The 17,543-nt window shown below is 42.6% G+C and overlaps 1 protein-coding gene across 3 annotated transcripts in view; it reads right to left on the bottom strand.

Annotated features, from left to right (window-relative positions):
- Positions 1 to 17,543, bottom strand: part of rerea (arginine-glutamic acid dipeptide (RE) repeats a) — a 160,116-nt gene that overhangs the window by 84,993 nt on the left and 57,580 nt on the right. Inside the window, exon 1 of one of the 3 annotated variants that reach the window (XM_058409150.1) lies at positions 13,172 to 13,738. The exons of 1 other annotated variant lie outside the window; for it this stretch is intronic. The gene's annotated coding sequence lies outside the window, so the exon portion shown is untranslated. Of the gene's footprint in view, positions 1 to 13,171; positions 13,739 to 17,543 lie in introns of those variants that run through there. One more of the 3 variants, XM_058409148.1, reaches the window with a different exon arrangement.

Genomic DNA, 17,543 nt, shown 5'->3' with positions numbered 1-17,543 from the left:
GAAAGCTTAAGTAGTGAGCGAATGGCAAGCACAAATGATCCCCTCATTACAGTCAAAATACCAATAATTCTATTACAGTGCAATCTGGAGTTTTTCCAAATCACCAAACAAGATATTTTTTTTTTCCTTCCTTTTTGCCAAATGAAAAAAAAAAAAAAAAAGATTTTTGGCAGCATTTGTCATCTCCAGCGCAATTGGGCAACAAGGCCAGAGCAGTCAGCGTGATGCATTCAGTCAAGGGAAACACTGGATTATACACATAATGCACACACTGTTCCATGACAACAAGTTATTGTGCTCCAGTTGTGTTTCCAGTAGCTTCACGCTCAGGAACAGGCTGCTTAACTTTATCGAGCCTCCAGGGGCAGGTCTGTGTGGCTATAAGTTAAAATAGCTCACACATGCATGGCTAAGCTTGCAAACAGCCAGAGTGAGTGTGTTTCACCACAGAGCCACATTCATCTGACTGTACACAAGTACACACACCCGTCAAGGGAAATGAGTAGTCCATTGACTGGGTGACTTTTCACTAATAGTTTGCACTAATAATAAAAAGCTTGTCTGATGTGAAATGTGGCCTCCCATTTTCATATCCTTCTTTCCATAGCTTCTTTACATGGATTTCTAGTTCCTCCTCATCAATCACCTCGACAAATGGGTCTTCCAGTCACCTCAGTGCTGTCTCCTCTGAATAACCTAAAGCGGACCTCTCGGCGCTGCTCGCAGCATGACGGAGTGCTCTCTGATGCAGACTTAACACTTTAATCAAAGGATTCAGATTCGAACCCACCTACTGCCTGCGCTGCCATGAATCTGTTGCTTTATTTATTTATTTATTTGGAAATAAATGGCTCCATGATTCAGCTTTCAAAACATCTCTGGCATCTGCTATCAATAAGGCTCTTCAAAAAGGATTATTGTTTGCCAGATTTAGTAGCTTCGATTTAGTGACTCGCTGGTAAATTGGACTTGTGCTCTGTTTACAGGGGAAAATGAAAAGGGGTTCAGTATTCCACCTAAAACTCAGACAGAACGCCGAACTACACCTTAGGTCTCGGGATTAAGGTGTTGTAGCGTTAGAAAAATGAGAACTAACCTTCATATCATCATATACCTCACTACTATTTTCAGTTTTATCAATCGTTTGATTATTGCATAGTGTTCAGGTGCCTAGGTGTGTGTTACCATGCTAGCACCATCACTAACACAAGGTCCTTATCTCTCCAGGCACTACACTGACACTTCAGCTGAGCTTTACCTTAAGATTTATTACATTTCCTAAGCAGGTTTTTTTTGCTGGTCTGAATCCTGTCTCAGATGCTGCACCTACTGTACTCAAGAACTGCTGCTGTAATGATAAAGACTTTCCTGTCCTCAATTCTTATTTACATCACGCTCACACAACAGAATGTTGATGCACTTAGTACCGTTTGATGTTACGGGAAACAGAAGAACACGGGGTCTGTTCTGAATCTGGTACTTCGTAAGGTTTTGTCCTCGTGTGTTTCCAGTGAGTTCCCATGCCTTTGTGCTCTCCAGCTTTGCTCATCAAGGATCTAAATCGACATCCGGATTTCTGTAAAGCTGTGTCAATACAATAGCCGTTTACATCAAATTTCTTCGTGTCAAAGTGGGCGGTTCTGCGCCACAGACTGTAACAGACTCTGTAGCGATAGGCAGACGTCTGGCGTGCGAGACTATGACTAATCAGCCCCGAGGAAGACCGTTAAGGCTGCGTGTAATCAAGCTGGCTTCGAGCCATGAGTCTTACAGACAGGTCTGACATTTTTAAGGACGCTGGGATACAGAAAATACAAGTAAATAATACACACGCTTCATCGCATCAGAGCATACATCATTAGAAAAATATGGAGAGAGTAATAATAATAGAAAACTGCTTACAGTAAGTGTTTTGCCCTCAAAGTGCTCTGTTATGATGGCAGGAGCTATAGTGTACAAAGCAATTAATATCAAATTAATTTATTAATATATCTGTTAGCCTATCAGGTACATACAAGCTTCACTGTCCTGCCCAAAACTGTGTTAGGAGTTGCTAAAGTGATGCAAAGATTGTTCGCTAATTATATGTATTAATATACACTATATGATTATCCTCCTCTGCTAACCTGCAGCAAGATGTTGAACAACATTCCAGTTTATTCCTAATCTAAAGCAAGAATGCATTTTCAATACCTTTCACTAAACTACTATTGTTCTACTATCGTTCTCCGGATCTTGTTGTGATCTTCTCGCTGGAGAAATGTAGCACACCTGCATGGCCCGGTTCAGAAGGATCGTTCAGTAAAGCTAAAGGAATGTGTCAAGACTGACAACTACATTATAAAGCCTCCAGTCCAGTGTATTGTGCAATGTTGTGTTGGCTAAAATTTACACACTTGCTTTATTGTATTAGCAAATCCCAATGTCCAATTAAGCCCAAAATACAGCAATATATTAATAATAAAATATTACAACAATCAAAAGATTAAAGGTTATGTGATTATCCCTACCATGTACCAGAGTAGAATAAGTCACAAACACTAGCGGAATTTACACAGCAAATCTCATCACCCCCTCGTGCCTCTGAAGCAAATCATAAAAAGCCAATCATGAGCACAAAATGACAGCAATTAACGTCAACGGGAATCCTAACAACCAAAAAAGTCGCCAGCAATGTTGTTAATAACCTCTGATTGGCACTGCCAACTCACTTCCGAGCAAATTAGATTTGAGCTAAGAGCGCATTTGATCTTGGCGTTCGTGTGAACTGGCCGCAAAAACAGCGTGTAACCCGAGCAGGCCGGTCGGAAGTGCCTGGGAAAAAGCTGCTTCTTCACAATGGAAACATTCTGTCCACAATGTAATCCATTGTGTTCATTCAACATGCAGAGCGTGCGGCGTTTGCAACCTGTCTGCTCACACAGAAATCGGTCTAAACGGCGATCGAGTGCGAGAGGGAGGAAAACCGGAGCAGGCTCACGTACCGACTCGGAGCCAGGGATTGGGGAAGAGAGAGATCCGAGCGGCTCGCAGGAGTAGTGCAAGGTATACACAGCCAGCTTGATCACGCCAGCCAATAACATGATGAATCAATGACTAAGCAATACTGTAGTGACTCGAATGTAATATGTAACAGCTTTGTATAGCTGGAGGTCCCAGAGGGGCTAAACAAAAACATGCACTGAGTAAAACCAGATGACAGCAAGCATGAGCATTAAGAGCCATTAGTGTTGCTAACAACAATAAGCAGCAATGTAGACCAGGCAACAGCGAGAAGCAGATGAACACCAACTAGCAATAGTGGGGATTCTTTGTGAGCGATGTATTAAAAAAATCACATGATCCCATGAAAACATATGACACATGATGGCTATTAAACTATTTGATTTAGAAATATTATTTAAGAAACAGAACACGATGAGCTGTGCTGATTGAGGCGACGCTAACAATGACGCTAAGCAGAGGTAGTTTTAGCACCAAAGAGCTGATTATTTTATCATCATGTCCTGAACTGGTTTATTCCTTTTTTATTTATTAAAGAAAAACTCATCAGGCGTTTATAGTTACATTTAAGGGTCTGGAACATGCATAATTCAAGTTAGTTTTGGTTATCACTTACATCATGTCTGCTACAAAGTCGTTTCCTTACCAGCCTCCCGTTCTCTCGCCGTGAATGTTAACGAATGATTAAAGAACATTAAAGACCATATCGATGTTTATCCTTTGCAATATCCCTGTATATAAGCTTTTACAATGGAAACAATAACGGACAGACCTGGGGTTTGTGTTTCAGCCATCTGAGCTACTGTTAGAGAAAATTAAACAGCAGAACTCAACGCTGCTAATATAAGCTTTAATATAAACGTTTGCATCAACAATAGCTAATTCCATTCTGTCTTAACTGCTACATAAAGATACCGCAGTACCTGAGAGTGCTGTGACTTAATTCATCATGCTCTCGACATTACAGTGTCGCATGGCGGTCCTGCTGGGGTTTTTTTTTTTTGCTGTGCAATCTTCAAGAATAAAGCCATCACACAGCCAATTTGAGCGCTAACACGAGCTAATTCCACGCAGGAATCAACAGCTAATCTCAGGTGCACTAATAACCTTGGGCTCCTTCGCCCAATCCATTACTTTAAGGCAAAGAGTGGCATATAAATAGTGACACCATTTCTCACCAGTGGTCTGTTACGGTTCTATTTCAGCTTCCCCGTCATTAAATATTTATCCCTGCAGAGTGCCGGCTCATACCACGCTGATAAGCATTTACCAATCCAAATCTCTCCTGCCTGGCTCCTTTCCTACCTATCAAACACGCACGCGCGCACACACACACACACGTTTCAAACAGATTATCTACAAGTGTTCCTTTAATCAGTGCGAGCCAGAACTAGAGCTGGCTCCTGAAGGAAATCCTATTCCTAGACATATCAAGAAGAGAAATCACTTCTATTATATAGCGAGGGGACGAGGAAGGATGTGATCGCTCTAATGCGAGAAGGCATGCACAATGAAGGACCTCTGTCCAAAATAAATAAATAAATTAATTAATAAATAAATGTGTGGACAGGAATTAGGGTTGGGCAATAAATCATGTCACAATACTTGATTTGAGAAATTGTGCTTTTTATATATCTTTATCATTTCTTTTATGTAAAATATATTTGTGTGCTTCCTTTTTTTTTTTTATGAAATTGTCCATGCACACACACACACACACACCCCCACCACTCCCGGCGCTCTTTCCCCAGCTCAGTTTGAAAGCAAAACAGATTTACGCTGTGCTGACATGGAAATGATCCCTAATCAAACACGAATCTAAGAAGCACCACTACTCTCGTAGCTGCTGCTGGTGTTCGCGAGAGACTCTGGCATGGTAAAGTGGAGAATGATGAAACGGTTTTGTGCCTTGGCCTTGTGGGTGGCTACTGTTGGGTGTGAATGCAGCTCCAGTGAACTCGGCATGCTTCAAAAAGCTCCTAGGGTTGACCTACTGTACTGCTCAGGTATTCTTGGACGGAGAACAAAAACGTCTCTTTTTTTAGGCTCGGCAGGGAACGGCTCGGAGCCAGTCGGCTGGATTCCAGCACCGGAAAAAAAAAAAAAAAGCCTGTCAGGTGAGAGCTCAAAGGCACACAATGCAGAGATCTAGTGAAGAGCTTACTCATTGGTTAAGTGTTATTTACAAGCACGGTGAATAACTTGGGCTTTATTACTATATCCTGTTATACAATTCAAAAAAATGTGCTAGAAAACTGTACTAACCTGCTTACAGTAATCCAGTCTCAGTGTGTTTAGATCAATGTGTCACACTCTCGTTCGCTTTCTCCCTCCCTCCCTCCCTCCCTCCCTCACACACACACACACACACTTTACAGCTAAGCAGCCACTACTCACAAGCTGGTTGAAATTTGATAAGCACAAGCCTGGTAGCTTTCAATGGTCACTAAACCCTCTCCACTAGCCCTGAGGGAGCGCCCTATCAAGTGAAAATGCAAATGCTCTACTGCACTGCTGAGGTAAATGGCAGCTCGAGTGGGTGAGCTGTGTATTACCACAATAGAGTATGATTTTCGTTTTGTGATGATGAAGCCACTCGATAAAAGCATGGACCCACCGAGCCTCTTCCAAATCTCCACATGTGGCACCTCCTCCCTCGCCTCCCCCACTTTTCTATTCTGTATTCTCGATCACCGGAATGATTTTTACAGGTTGGGGATGAAACAGAATATTCGGAAGGGGTTTCTAAACAGATACAAATACAGATAGGAATGGGAGATGTGCTATCCATGGCGCTTGCCAGAGAGGTTCACAGGACATCTGGTTGAGCCTGGAGGTGTGCAGCAGGACTGGGATTTCAGGTTTTTTACTTTCGTGCGGGCGTGAGCTGGTGGTTAGATACGAACCTCGCAGGACAAACAAAGGGCAAATGGGTTTGCGGCACTGTCTGATTCATTTAAAAACGTTGACTTATTCATCCTTAGTAACCGCCTGGTACGGATCAAGATGGTTTTAATTAGGCTGTCAACAGGATGACACCTTAGGAAATAGGACCAATTACAGACCAATAATAGTGCAGGCAGGTGCAGACAAAAAATAACTGGGTGAGGAGCAATGAAATAATCTTTTTACGCTTCATTCGAGTGATGTGGTGTCAGAAATCATACAGAACAGTGCTGGCATTCAAGTGCGAGTAAGAAAGAAGGCAAGAAAGCAGTGGAGGGAAAAAAAAAAAGATGGTCCATGCACACCTTGGGTGTTAAATCCAGATCCGAATGATTGGAGTATATCCGGATCTGTAGCAGATACAGATGCTGACATTTCATTGCATCTCTTTTACAGAGGGATGCTGTTACCATGCAGATGTAAAGTATAGGTCAAGCTAAAGAAAATCTCCACGCAGACACTGGAGGTTAAATTCAGGTCTCGATGAACAAAAGCACAACAATCACTAAAGGCCCGGAGAATCAAAGTGGTATTAACCTCAATCTCGTTAATTAAAGCCAGCTACTGCAGCTTGGCAAAGACACTAAAATCAATTACCTCACCGAGTACTGATCCATCACATCGCTTGTTTACAATTTAATCCTGAACTTGTCAAAGCCATTATTTTCTTAATAACAACTTCCTCTCCAGGCTGCTTCGTCTCGAGCCTCATCTCTACAGGAGCAGAAAGGTCGTAAGCTTTAGCGGTCCCCGGGGCGTAGCGCGCCGCCGCTCTAATTATTCCTATGTATGAAATGACAAATGAAGTAGATCAAACCCGAGGTGCCAGGAGGCCTTAGGATTTCTGCTCAGATGTACGGGTTAAAACCGAGGTCGCTAACTGCGAGAGTGAAAAGCAAAACTAGTTAATGCCGTGTGACGATAATTATGTGGGTGACCTCTGAGAGGATCAAGCTGTTCCAATTGCAGAAGCTGATCTAATTGCAGTCGTCGTCTCACTTCTCACCAAAGGACGAGGGAAAAAAAAAAAAAAAAAAAAAAAAAACTTACCTCTAGTATAATTGCCAGCTCATTCCACGCTGACAAAAAAATAATCAAATAAAATAGGTTCTGCAGTCCCGCCGTATGACCTCGAGAAACAACAATAACCTCGGCATCTGCCAGGGGGAAAAAAGAAAAAGGGTCCCCGGAACTAGTTAGCGATAGCGCACGGCGAAGATCAATGAGCAAATGATTAGCAAACGCACTATTCACAGCATGCCAGTAATCATTGAGGAATCGCTCCTGCATTATTTACAGCCTGATGTATAATTCAGCACTAACAGCAGATTTAATGCATAAATAAAGCCGTTGTGCACTTACATTAAATGTTTACTCACTAAAACAGGATTCTGAGCTACAAGCGTTTCAACGGGGCGCCTCACAAACTTTCAAGACCTGTCATCTATTTTTTACTGTAAAAACAGAAAAATGCTTTCCAGGTGCTTTCATCTAAAAAAAAAAATCGAAAAAAGGAAGCATCCGGGATGTGCTCGGCTGTCGGGAAACAGACAGGACTGTAAAAATATACAAAAATAAAGGACGGGATTATGAGCCGTTAATGTGAACTGAACGTTTGCACAGCTTGAGATATAAGCAAGTGAGAGCAGAGGATGTCTTTACTTCAGCCTGTGGATAGAGGGGACATCAAAAATGGTCAGATAGCTTTAAAAAAAAAATCAACTGGACAATTCCAGTAATTTATCAGCTTAGCGTAGCAGGCAAGTAAAAGCTCTAGTGTGCTTGAGCTGTGTTTGTTAGCTAGTTATGAGTGTAAATACAGACAGAAATGAAGTATATAATCATGTAGCCTCCCGCAGTCCAGTGTGTCATTACATTGCATGGAATGTTGTCTAGGTTTGTGTAATGAAGACAGCACATAAGGTGTGTCACTGCCCCGGGAAGCATGTTAAACATTGAAAACTTTTGTTTTGACTCGCAGTTTTACGAAATCAAACTAAAGAAAACCCCCGTATTACCTAGACACACAAGACTGGGCAATCTACACAGTTGGCTGAAGGAAATATGAGGAAGTGCTGTACGTAGACATGAGCTAAATATGAGGAGGTAAATATATATCACTCATCACGGTTGGCTTTGAACAAACAAAAGGTCAAAAATGACGAGCTTCTGATGAAATTCTGACAAGCTGAAAGCAAGATTTTATCTTGTGGTTGAAGGTACTTGCCCACCAGGCGAGTACAAATTAAAAAACTAAATAGCCCAGACGTAAAATCTGCTCGTCCCGGGCGCTCGGCTACTGATTTGTTCACACTTTCCTTTAATGGTATTAGCATCTGAGGGGAGAAGGCAGTGTCTGTGACAGCTCAGCTCCTCTTTATTGCCTTCAGTGTGCTGAATAAACACGTCTCGATTCCCCCTTCCTTTCCCCTTTACCGTTACAACTTGTGGGGGGAAAGAAAGGAAGAAGAAAAAAATACCCAAGCTGCTTCAGGCCTTATTAAAAATATCAGCTTCAATTAGCTCAACTGTTCCTCATCAAGGAGCTACAGAGATGTACACTCCACACAGAGAGAAATGCAGTGTTTCGCTTTAAAAAAAATCTCAGTCTGGATCGATCGGCGCCGATTCTGGAGTCATAATCCGAGATCGAATTTGATCCGTCTCCACACGGCTGGAATTCACACGTCTCTTTAGTCTTTCGTGTTTGCGGTCTGACCCGTGGCCCGTCTCCCAGGCGATGAGCAAGCGTCTGTAGTTACTGTATCTATTGTCACAGCCGAGGTGCTAAGAAGGAGCTTACATTCTTGTAAACAAAGCACATTCTCCATACAGGGACACAATTAAGCCCTCATTTAGGTGCTCTGTGCTTTACAAGGCAGGCTAACCTTTAATAGAGCGTGTCGATTTTTGCACACCGACCAAGCGTACGGTAAATAAACCATGAAAGCAACCCCCCGACCATTTATTCCCAGCAGCTGAAAATCCGCTCTGAATTCCTGGTTTGATGGCGTCAAAGCAGACAAAATCCGAGTGACAACAGCGGAGCGAGGAGGCTCCAACGTGACATTAATTACCCCTGGCCTTTCTGGAAATTCATTAAGCATAGCATTAACAGGCTGCGCTGTGCCATTGGCTCTCTGGGAGAAACGCTGCCACTACAGGCGGGCAGACGGATAGAGTCGCTTCCATCACGCCAGCAGATTAAATAACACGCCTCCCTGAGCCCTGTCAAACACTCAGCTGCCTCCGGTTTGTAAAGGAAAGCCTGTTTGCGGCACGCCGCCATTTGATCCGAACGTTTGCTTGATGCCTGTGTATAGTATGTTCTGGATGCATTTCATTCAATGGAAACTTGACCTTTAGAGCTAAGCGCAAAAACCCTTCGATATTCAGACAAGCCGCTCACGTCGTCTCTTAGTCATACCGCGACTGAGTGTTCACTGATCGCCATTCTCCGTTCCAATTACGAGAACCGTTCAGATCAATTTCCGCTTAATAACGTGTCTGCATGTTCGCACTTTCAAGAAGCACACACGATATTCTTATTGGCAGCTGTTGTGAAACAGATGCCAGCTGTTAATGTACATCTAAGCATTAAACATTTACTAGGCTATCTCCAATCGCCTTCAGAGACAGGGACGACGCGTTCAATCAGACACCCACACTCTGAAAACAAAGCCACGCGGTACCACCCTGATTAGCTAAAGATCTCTACACCGCTTTGGAGTCACACCGTTCTCCCCGCGCCTCGCCGTTAGACGTAAACAAACCCGACATTAGCACGACCGAGCGCTGCCTTCGGAAACACGGCGACTCGCTAATTCAATTATTCAGTGCGAGTAAACTGCTAGTTGACCTCTGGGGAAATCCTTAAACGCAGTGAGACAGAAATTCATAGTGGTTTCTCACTAAAAAAAAAAAAAGCGAAAGGAGGAAGATAAAAAAAAATAAACCCAAACAACAGAGTGGCAAGCGAATCCGGTTTCATATTCAAGCTAGAAAGAAGAAAAAAAAAAGCCCTGAAAACATTAGCTTTGTCATTATGAAAGTCACAAGAAAAAAGTACCCTTCAGATATTTACTCATGTCCTACACTTGATCTAAAACACTCCCGCCCCATAAAACCACCTTATCATCAGTAGCACGGTTAGAACCCCTGCTTTCTTTTACTCTGCCAGATGTTTTAGTGCTTTCTGCATTGTATTGTAATGTATTGTGGTAGCAGCGCTCAGTGTGGACGTGCGGGACTTCAAAACAATGACCGTTCAAGTCCTCGGAATACTCGAGTGATGCTTACGGGGTTTCTTTTAGAGTAATACAAGACAATGAAAACATGCTGTGCCTTGCTCTGGCTTTCAGTTCCTCTGTGGGAGAGTGTTCTCCAGATCTGACTCTTTTTTTTTTTTTTTTTTTTTTTTTTACCTCGGGCTACCCTCAAAGGCAAGACTAACCGAGTTTGCAAACTCTCTACACTCTATAAGCTGCAGGATTAGGGTGAAATATTCCACATAGCGTTGTTATGATGACTTTACCCTCCCTGAAAACAAACTTCTCCTTGTCACTTCATCCTTTGGCACCTTTTTTACACCGTTATGTGAATGCAGCATTATACTCAACTCCTGTACTTTGTTTTTGTTTTTCTTTACAGACGCTTTCCAAAATAAAACCCAACAAACCATGTACCCTTGACGATCCAGTAACAATGAAGAATATAGTTTAGGAAGCTCTTTTTCTCCGTCCAGATGTTTACAGAAAGGCAAATTCCCTCCTCCAAAGCTCTTATCTTTCAGTCATCACTCTGACTCATGCTTTGACAATGTTCTCTGTAGGAACTCGAACCGAAGCGTTCGGCATATCGCTGAAAGTGAGCGACTACCATCAGGTCTTGGATCTATACAGAAACAACCAACACAACTGTTATCAGATGCCGGAAAAATATGTTGTCTTTGCAACTCTTATTCAAACCTCGTACGCGATAAAATACGGATCCAGGTCAAAGGTAGAAGGCGGCTTTAGAGCATGTTATCAACGGCACTTACGTTGTTAGCTGAATAGTGTTCTAAAAAAAAAGAGAGAGAGAGAGAGAAAACTCTCTCACGTGAATTATTAGGAAGAACATGCGAGAGTAAAACAAGCTCCATGTCTTAGATTTCGATCTAAAACTGCAGTGATTTATCTTGGTTGGCTTGCGTAATTTCTCTAGATTTTATTCACAGTCGAGAATCTCGCTCAGGAGAACCTTCTAAGGCTTGCTTTATCGTGAAATCCTCCAATCTTCCAAAACAGGCTCAAGAGACAGAAGACGAACATCGTTTATCTTCTTTTAAAACCTTTTCTTTTCTTTTTTAAGGTCCGCTGTGGTGACATAGCCTGAAGAACGTTCCTTTCTTTCAGAATGACATCAGTGTGAGACCTTATGATTAGACTACGAAAGGGGGGAAAAAATGTATTTCATGGCACACAGCATGTGTAAAAGAAAGGAGAGACTAGATGACATGCAAACCAAGTATGGCTGATAAAACAGTGATTACTGAAGGAAAAAAGAAAACAAGACACTTCCCCTTCACACATGGGACTTGTAGACTGATATCAGATAAGCCCAACTGTGAAACAAATACTGTTTAAGATTAGCCTTCTAAACCACCCCCCATCCTCTTGCCATTTTTCTTTTCTTTTTTTTTTTTTATACAACACCCACGCTGCCATAGGCTTGACTAATCACACACAGGCCATCGCAGGCCAGGGTTCACACGGTTTATTCAGCTCAGGGGAAGTGAAGCTGACTCGGCTGTCCTCGGCAGCCTCCAACTGGTCAAGCGAGTCCATCAAAAGCCTCTCGGGTTTTGCAGTAAACAAATGGCTCTAACTCATCACTTCAAATCTCTGGAAGGCAGTGCATGGGGGAGGACGCATAAGGGAGAGTCATGAATGCTCATCAGAGACATGCCAGTTGGAATGAGTAGGAGTTTTGTGGTTTTGCTTATTAGTAGTCATCTGATATCTTCGGGGGTTGATAAATCTGATTAAAACGACGACGGAACATGTGATTTATAAACTGCCACGTATTAGTAACTAGTGTCATGCACTGCATCATGCATACGTTTTTGGTTGTTTGTTTCTTCTTGTTTTTATTTCGGGAATCCTAAGTATTCCGTAAATGTAAAAACTTCCAAGTCGTCGTCTTTTCTTAGAAAAAGGTTCCAAGTGGAATCTCTTTAGAAAGCTGGAAAGAAGAAAAACACACACACACATACTTCCAAAGAAATGCAAACCCATATACACTCAATCTGACAATGATGGTGACCTTAAACTACTACATGTACTACTCAGTAACTGCAAAGAAGTTTTAGTAAATAATGTACCGTAAAATCTACCGAGGCCCTTAAAAACAAAGGTTCCAAGTACAATACCGTTAAAACAATAAAAAAAAATATATATATATATATAAAGCTTGTCCGGTTATGGGAAGGTTTGTGTTTGGATAAGGAAAGTTTCATTACAATACAAGGGTTCCAAGTGGAATGTGTTTCAGAAAGATACACAAAGAACCCAAAACAAAACTATCCCGAGCGAGGGACACGTAGAAAAGGCATCGCACCTTTTTCTAAATGGTTCAAACACAATTGTTCAAACACATTTTGACCAGCGGACAAAAGAAGAAGCCATGCTTACAAAGGTTAAAAGGTTAAATGCAGAACAGTAAAAGCAGGGACGTTTTGGCTTTCTGTGGAAACCATTAAAAAGGTTGGGTTTTTTTTTTTGTTTGTTTTTGTTGTTTTGGACAAAGGTTTCTCGAAATGAGATCGTGAACGTTTCTACTAAACATGTGTGGGTTCTTTTAGATGGATCTCCTTCACAGGAACTTTCTCTAATTGAAAAACTAAAACCCTTTCACAGAACACAAATCCTGACTCATGACCATTACAAAGCTGAAAGGTTAACTCTTACGGCTTGGTTTGTCTTTCCCTTCAAAATGTATCTGTTTACAAAAGATTTCCCTAAAGGAGATTTTCTTAGAGCTAAACAAAAGAACCCAATACTGAGAAACATTTTACTAAAAAGCTTGTTTTGCTTTTCATTCAGAAATAAAAGTTGACTGGAGCTCGTGCTTTGAAGTTAGCAGCCCGTATTGCTAACATTCCCTCGGTACCCCCCCCCCTTCACCTTCCCTCCCACTCACCCCCCCTCCTCTTTTTACACACTGTATTAGAAGTACTCACCCCGCCAGTCTGGTGGTCTCCAAGTTCCGATGGACAGCTTCAAACCACTTCGGACTGTAAATAATCCCCGTTGTTGTGTTTTTTTTTCCCTCTCCCCCTATCGAAAGAAGGAAGCCCAAACTCCTCGGGCCGGGCCCGAATCCAAGCGCGCGGAGCTGAGCGGTCTCGCGCAGCCACTTTATCCTACATGCGGATGGGAAACAGGCTCACGCGCTCAACAAAAGAGCGAACTCGTTTCCCTCAAACACTCGCCTCTGGTGAACAAAAACACACACCAACGCGCGCGCGCATACACACACACACACACTCGCACACAAACACACGTCGGAGCTCCTTCCTCGTCTTCCGTTTCACCCCGTGATAAACTCCGAAATGTTTGAGAAACGGCGCGGTAGTTCGAGGCGAGGAAATCACCGAGTTCGCCGCTTACACACTCCGCTTCCTTTTTTCACACACACACGCGCGCGCACGCACGCACGCACACACACGAGCACACACTCTCTCTCGCTCTCTTTCATATGCACGCACACACATAGCTCTCTCTCTCTCTCTCTCTCTCCCTCTCTTTCAGCTGTTCACCAGACGCATCCACATGGCTGACCTACTAGTCTTTCTTTATACAGACACTATGAAGGAGAATTACACCACCCTCACTCCCTCCCCCACACCGCACACACACATTCACATGCACGCACACGCGCGCACGCATATACATACGCGACACTAAAACACGGACTGGATCCTAATTAGCGCGCGCACAAAAACGTCCTGATTGATGCGCCGGTAAAAAAATAAATAAATAAATAAGCGAGATCAAGTGCTGCCACAATGAACTGCAGTAAATGAGCATTAACGTTCTGCAACACCGGGCACGTCCACACACACACACACACACACCAAACGGCATTTAAAGCATGCGGGTGATGAAATAATGTAAGTGAGGAATGCATTCTGCGCATTGATTTGTCTCGTGTGTAATAGCTGATGAACGGCGCGCCTTTATGATCCTGTTGTAAATGGTGATGGCAAACAAAGGCTGCAAATTCCACATGCATATGCGTATTCACTTCGGCATGGCTTCTGGGTAGCATTTAAATCTAAAGGTTAGGTACACTTAAAAAGGGTTCCTCAAGGGCTCTTAGCTTGATTAATGTGGTTGGTTCTAGCTTTCTTTGTGAAAGGAAACCCCTCTGTTGGAGAGTTCTACAAAACAGGAAAAAAAAAAAAAGAAAAAGAAAAAAAAAAGCTTTTTGGGGTTTTTTTCCCCCCAGAGAGACTAACAAAAGAAACCTCTAGGGAGGCCAACTTAACCAAATCTGATATGACAATGATGTAGAGCATGTGACCTAACATTATTACATAGTAATAAGTAACTATATTATGCACAATAAAAAAAGGCTTTAAAGAAATCATCCAGAAAGGAAGTTTCTTACTAAAAAGAATCTCTTTCAAGAGCTACACTATGAATATATGAAGAATCCTTTACATAAAAATCTGATGGTGGACCATGTGACCTTACGCTGCGTCTAAAACCAGTTAAAAAAAAAATACTCCTTAACCGCGTGTACAAAGTGATGTCAAACCAACATGGTGCACAATTAAACAAAGTCGCAGTTCTCTAGCACGTATAAATGAGTTCTACTGTATATACAAATATTTGCTTACAATCGGTCAACATACAAATATATCCTCTTGTGAACTCTAACGCTGACTATACTGCCCGCTGTTAAAAGAGGTAACTAGACATCGCTCATCGCGGTCAGCTGGCTAGCTTGTTGCTAACAAAAGACACACATGGAGGTTATCATGTGTTGTTTTCTCCCCACACACATTAGATTGAATTTGCTGAGGTGAAAATGACATCATTCCAGCCTGCAAATGACAGATTACAAGGCAAGCTGAGCGCAGCATTAAAATATTACACAGTACTAAGTAACTACACACATGCACATTGACTTTAACCCTGAGCATTGAGTATTTCAGTACTGCTGATCTCCAGGGAATTTCACATACAAAAGAGTTTATACTTCATCTTGTTACCTAAACAGATTAGTGGAGAAACACACACACACAGTCTTTTTCTATTCCTCAACTGTCCAGTTTGGGTGAGTCTGTGTCCATGATTGTCTTTGGCTGAAAGGATTACAGGACTGGAACCTGATGTGGTCTTCTGCTGTTAAAGCCCAGCACATTTACCTCAACATTCAAAGCTTTGGGTTGCTTTTCAGCTCACCCTGCTTGTATTTGAGGTACTATATCCTTGCTGGAAGCTCAAATCAATCCTCTGACCTCTCTTATCAAAAAAGGGCGTCCACCGACAGAACTGTTGCTCACTCAGGGATTTTTTTGTTTTATGCATCACTCTGTATAAACTGTAGCTTCTCGAGACTGTTGTGTGTGAAAATCACAGGAGTTTCTAAAATGCTCAAAGCAGCCCATCTGGCACCAACAGCAATCAACAATGTAACGGTCAAAGTCACCGAGATCACATCTTTTTATTTTGCAGATTCTGATGTTTGATAAGAACATTAACTGAAGCTGTATCTGAATCATTGTTATGCATTTTATGATTGGCTGATTAGATAACTGCAAGTGAACAGATGTTCCTAATAAAAACACACACCAGTTAAGCTTTTACACATCAAACTATGCATTAGTAATACATTTTATATTTCCCATCCCATCTCATTAAACCTGTTCACTCTAGTAAAAACAAATGACACTACTATGATATCTGAATAACATCTGACCATTTTCACCCTGTCGTTTTACGTGGTGCGCACACTATCCGTATGAAACGTTCATTATTTTCACGTCACATCTCAAGATCCTTCGCCTTCTTTAATTTGGCACATCAGAGCTGTTCTGCTCGCTGTATTCCTACGGATTCAACTGTTCAACAATAAACGTTTTTTAACTGTATCTGCTTTGCCTCGTCTGCTCGAAATGTAATCATCTGGAAACAAAGGCTGTTTTGCAGGACGAAGACGGCCCTCCTCTTCGCCGACCAGCATACAGCACATATTTAAAGAGGCAGCCAAGATCAATAGGAATCAGGTTTGGTGTAGTGTAGAGGCCTTTATTGTGCTGCAAAGCATGTAGCTTGTCAGGTTTTCAAAAGGAGGAGGTGTCCCTTGTGATCCCAGTGCTGGCAAACGCTCTCCAGCTCCAGGGAAGCCAGAGACATTGTGACTCCTGTTCTCCTGACAATTCTCAGCTCAGCCCTCACACACACACACAGTCTTACTCACATGTGGGCATGTGTGTATTTGAGTGCTCTCTCTTTCTCTCTCTCTCTCTCTCTCTCACACACACACACACACACACACAGCAGGCTGCCTCCTCCCTCCCAGTGAGCGTTTGGGCTACACATTCAAGCATATTTATTACATTTACTCAAGTGCATCCTTATTTATTTCTCCTTACCAGCCTGGCCCTGACAGTATAGAATGAGCTCGACAGGAAACCCGAGTCACTCGCTGATGCAGAATTCACTGAGCAAGAGGAAGCTATTTAGAGAATGCACTTTTCAAAGGAGATACCAATCGTCGCTCTCGGGCTGCCAATACAGGATTAGCTTCTAGTGTGGGGGGTGGAGGGGTTGGGGTTGTTGGGTTTGCTTAGGGGTTTGGGGGTGAAGATGACTTGACGTGGCTGCAGCCGGTCAATTACTGGTGCTGTTGGAAAGGGGAGGAAAAAAAAAAAAAAGGCGTGGACCCGAGTAAGGGAAGGAATGAAAACATTTAAATACCTAGAGCACTGGCATGTTTAATGGAAATCGAATCCAAGAACATGGACACGGTGACGTGCCTCAGAACACGGAGGAAGAGTAAGACATTAAAATGGCTTGTTAGAAATCTTAACAGCACAAGCATAAAGGGACCAAAAAAAAAAAAACACACACATGCAACACTTTAGTTGGTTCTAAGTCTGGATTGTTTTAAGAGTGAGTGCTTGGCATTTCCTGCACTCATATGGCTCTTTACGCAGCCTCCAGCACGGCAGAGATCCCATTATCAAGTGGACGAGAACTCCACCTCCAGGATTTCACAGCTCCTCTGTTCATCACGAGCGCCTGTCATCTTGGGCACCATTAACCGATAATAGAAGGAGACAACCAGTGCAGTTACAAGCAAAGCGCTCCACATTCTACAGGCCTAAGCATGTATCTGGGAAAATGACTGAGTCTATTCAGTGTGGCTGTGTATTCAACACCCTATCACAATATCGCTACTGGTCCTCTCTGCTCATCACTGCTGTCATACTCTGGGCCTCTTTCTAGGGTATCTTAAAAGACACAATCGATGTCCGACTGGAGGAATAACTCTTAACAGATGAGGTGTTTGGTCGGCAGATGGTAGATATCAAGCTT

This window comes from Hemibagrus wyckioides, linkage group LG15 (genome assembly GCF_019097595.1).
Source record: "Hemibagrus wyckioides isolate EC202008001 linkage group LG15, SWU_Hwy_1.0, whole genome shotgun sequence".
Classification (NCBI taxonomy): Eukaryota; Metazoa; Chordata; class Actinopteri; order Siluriformes; family Bagridae; genus Hemibagrus; species Hemibagrus wyckioides.
This window is presented reverse-complemented; position numbering and strand designations above follow the sequence as displayed.